The sequence below is a fragment of the Lucilia sericata genome, unplaced genomic scaffold (genome assembly GCF_015586225.1).
Source record: "Lucilia sericata isolate MDLA Ls3-8-SP2 unplaced genomic scaffold, ASM1558622v1 Contig001578F_arrow, whole genome shotgun sequence".
NCBI classification, from domain to species: Eukaryota; Metazoa; Arthropoda; class Insecta; order Diptera; family Calliphoridae; genus Lucilia; species Lucilia sericata.
In genome coordinates this window covers 27,501-32,610 of record NW_023995498.1, presented here as the reverse complement: position 1 = coordinate 32,610, position 5,110 = coordinate 27,501, and positions in this window count along the sequence as shown.

Genomic DNA, 5,110 nt, shown 5'->3' with positions numbered 1-5,110 from the left:
ACTAGAACTGAACTAGAACTGAACTAGAACTGAACTAGAACTGAACTAGAACTGAAACTAGAACTGAACTAGAACTGAACTAGAACTGAACTAGAACTGAACTAGAACTGAACTAGAACTGAACTAGAACTGAACTAGAACTGAACTAGAACTGAACTAGAACTGAACTAGAACTGAACTAGAACTGAACTAGAACTGAACTAGAACTGAACTAGAACTGAACTAGAACTGAACTAGAACTGAACTAGAACTAGAACTGAACTAGACTGAACTAGAACTGAAACTAGAACTGAACTAGAACTGAACTAGAACTGAACTAGAACTGAACTAGAACTGAACTAGAACTGAACTAGAACTGAACTAGAACTGAACTAGAACTGAACTAGAACTGAACTAGAACTGAACTAGAACTGAACTAGAACTGAACTAGAACTGAACTAGAACTGAACTAGAACTGAACTAGAACTGAACTAGAACTGAACTAGAACTGAACTAGAACTGAACTAGAACTGAACTAGAACTGAACTAGAACTGAACTAGAACTGAACTAGAACTGAACTAGAACTGAACTAGAACTGAACTAGAACTGAACTAGAACTGAACTAGAACTGAACTAGAACTGAACTAGAACTGAACTAGAACTGAACTAGAACTGAACTAGAACTGAACTAGAACTGAACTAGACTGAACTACTAGAACTGAACTAGAACTGAACTAGAACTGAACTAGAACTGAACTAGAACTGAACTAGAACTGAACTAGAACTGAACTAGAACTGAACTAGAACTGAACTAGAACTGAACTAGAACTGAACTAGAACTGAACTAGAACTGAACTAGAACTGAACTAGAACTGAACTAGAACTGAACTAGAACTGAACTAGAACTGAACTAGAACTGAACTAGAACTAGAACTGAACTAGAACTGAACTAGACTGAACTAGAACTAGAACTGAACTAGAACTGAACTAGAACTGAACTAGAACTGAACTAGAACTGAACTAGAACTGAACTAGAACTGAACTAGAACTGAACTAGAACTGAACTAGAACTGAACTAGAACTGAACTAGAACTGAACTAGAACTGAACTAGAACTGAACTAGAACTGAACTAGAACTGAACTAGAACTGAACCAGAGCTGAGCTAGAACTGAAATAGAACTTGAACTGAACTAGAACTAAAATAATAAATAACTAGAATCGAGCTAGATCTACATAAGTGATGATTCATGATCGTCGCTCTTTTTGGATCTTTATAAACCCCAATTATTGTTTCCATACCTTTATTCATTTAAATTTTACATTAATTTAAAATAGGATTTTGATAGTTTTTTGTAAAATATTTACACAATAGATCTTGCAAATTTTGATCTCTTAAGTCTTATTTCTCAACGTTTTCAATGATTAGACAAATTTGTTTTGACTACTAATGCTATTCCCCTTAAATATGGCAACTAAATTCTGCACTTTTTTTTGCAAACTATCAATAAACTTAGAAACATTTAAAAATATGTATTTCTTTAGTAATATTACCTTTCAATCAAAAATTTTTCTCAACTAAAGATATTTCTAAAATTATTACAAATAAAAACGTATTTTTGTATACATTAGGGCTTTATTCATTAAAATAAAATGATTGACTACTTTTAGGAGTTGGACAAAATCTACAAAAATATAATAAATATAAAAATTAAATTTAATAACATATTTTATAAAAGAATTTTAAAAGTAAAATCTTTTACATTAAAAACATTTATAAATAAAAATTTTATTATAAACTTTATTACTAGGAAAAATACCAATATAAAATATTTCTTAAAAAGCTGTAAGTATTGATGCATACTTTCAGGTGTTGTGGCTCACAAAAAATACCATTTGATTGCCAATAAAATAATGAAAGAAAAAGTAAAATAAAAGTATAAATACCAAATTGAAGTTTAAGTACTCAAACAAACATTTTGTTTTCTTATTTTTTTTTATTTTTTTTTTTTTTTTGAACGGAAACGAAAGAAAGATTTTATTGCCTTTTAATCTAACATCAATCAAAATCATATTGCAAAAATTTTATTACTACGAAGGACTACATAAATATCTGCAGACGTCACAAAGTAAAAAGAGATCATAAATTTTTATGATTACTATAAATATTTACAAAGAACGAAATAAAGTCACAAAAGAAATACACTCAAACTGAATAAGAATTTTATACTTAAATGTATAGATTTCTTTTATTAACTTAGGAATGCAAACGTTAGAAAGGGGACCAACAAAACCTATAAAAATTAACCAATTTCCAAAATTTTCCAATTCAACCAAATAACATCTCCTGCACAAACAAAATTTTTGTGAATAAAAATGCTTTTAATATTTTTTTCATTCATTCACAAAATTTTATGTACGAATATGTTAACATCATAAATACAAGTCAATTGCAGAATTTGAATAAAAATGAGAAAATAAAATTATAATAACTTTTAGGTATTCACATGTCAAAAGTGACTTTTGAAAAGATTTTTATATGCTGTTGGTTTGACAAAAAGTAAGTCAAATGTCTTTTGGAAAAAATGTTTTTTTATTGTTTCTTAAAAGTAACATTAGTCAATGTAAATATTTATTTATTTGAAAAATGTTTATTAAAATAAATACAAAATGTTTTTCTGTACACACACAGTTTTCTTTGAATTCAATTAAAATTTTGTAAATTTTATTCGTACAAATTTCGTCTCATGTGTTATTTTTCATAATTATTTTTTATTTTCATTTTTCATGGCAATTTTCCATACCATGGTTATAAAATGTGAATTTATATGAACTCATAAATTGAAATGAGTAAAAAATGAAGTGTGTTCCATACCCACACATGAGCGAGGAAAGCACATATTCGTTCAAATGAACAGTGTTATAAAGATGTTGGAAATTTTATATAACGAAGGAAACACACAACGTAAGAGCCATTTTCCGAGCTATAAAAGTGTTTTGGAGTATATTGATCATTATGAAAATCGGAAATATAAATATATTATTTCAACTTATTAATTCCAACCATCACAGAATGTATTTTTGTTTGCTAATTCTATGGGATAGGTCTCTTTGTCCTTCTAGAGACACGGAGCTTTTTGCCACATAACTTAACCCAAAAACCATTTCCACTTTTTTGACGAATCACTGTGCACGTTTAACAACAGTTACTGCATGCTGCAATTTCAAAGAAAATTTTCATTGTACATTTATGTGCTGCTGCATAACTTTTTTTGGCGTTGCTCTGGCTACCATGGTGGAGTTTATTTATGCTTAAATGATATGGAGAACAGAAGGATGTGTTGGGTCATAAAGTGGCATTTTCTATGAATATATAGACATTACTGCACCAGTACACGCAAAGAAATGCAACTAGTTAAAATCCTTTAAATGAAAAATTTAATGCGAGAACTGAACTAAAATAAAACTGAACTAGAGTTGAACTAGAACTTAACTAGAACTGAACTAGAACTGAACTAGAACTTAACTAGAACTGAACTAGAACTGAACTAGAACTGAACTAGAACTGAACTAGAACTGAACTAGAACTGAACTAGAACTGAACTAGAACTGAAACTAGAACTGAACTAGAACTGAACTAGAACTGAACTAGAACTGAACTAGAACTGAACTAGAACTGAACTAGAACTGAACTAGAACTGAACTAGAACTGAACTAGAACTGAACTAGAACTGAACTAGAACTGAACTAGAACTGAACTAGAACTGAACTAGAACTGAACTAGAACTGAACTAGAACTGAACTAGAACTGAACTAGAACTGAACTAGAACTGAACTAGAACTGAACTAGAACTGAACTAGAACTGAACTAGAACTGAACTAGAACTGAACTAGAACTGAACTAGAACTGAACTAGAACTGAACTAGAACTGAACTAGAACTGAACTAGAACTGAACTAGAACTGAACTAGAACTGAACTAGAACTGAACTAGAACTGAACTAGACTGACTAGAACTGAACTAGAACTGAACTAGAACTGAACTAGAACTGAACTAGAACTGAACTAGAACTGAACTAGACTGACTAGAACTGAACTAGAACTGAACTAGAACTGAACTAGAACTGAACTAGACTGAACTAGAACTGAACTAGAACTGAACTAGAACTGAACTAGAACTGAACTAGAACTGAACTAGAACTGAACTAGAACTGACTAGAACTGAACTAGAACTGAACTAGAACTGAACTAGAACTGAACTAGAACTGAACTAGAACTGAACTAGAACTGAACTAGAACTGAACTAGAACTGAACTAGAACTGAACTAGAACTGAACTAGAACTGAACTAGAACTGAACTAGAACTAACTAGAACTGAACTAGACTGAACTAGAACTGAACTAGAACTGAACTAGAACTGAACTAGAACTGAACTAGAACTGAACTAGAACTGACCTAGAACTGAACTAGAACTGAACTAGAACTGAACTAGAACTGAACTAGAACTGAACTAGAACTGAAACTAGAACTGAACTAGAAACTGAACTAGAACTGAACTAGAACTGAACTAGAACTGAACTAGAACTGAACTAGAACTGAAACTAGAACTGAACTAGAACTGAACTAGAACTGAACTAGAACTGAACTAGAACTGAGCTAGAACTGAACTAGAACTGAACTAGAACTGAACTAGAACTGAACTAGAACTGAACTAGAACTGAATTAGAACTGAACTAGAACTGAACTAGAACTGAACTATCATATAAAAGGAACATCCCCCTATAACAATCTTGTGTTAAAAATCGTAATTTCTGCAGTACTTCCATAGAGTAAATACTCATGTCCCTCATGTTTGAAAACGATTCCATCTTTACACGTTTTAATATTTAGGAATCGAACTCAATTGTTTTACCAGTCTTTTTGCTATCTCATTTTACAGTGTACTTTAACATAACTACATATAAATAATTTTTAATATTATTGTGTTGATGGTGAATTTGTTGGTTGGTCAGTGGCATTTTATTGTTAATACATTTTTAAGAATAAAAACAACAAAGCATGACGAGAGGGAGAAACAACGTGTAACGATGAAAAAGGATACATCCAGGACACAATGATGCTACAACTGTTAAA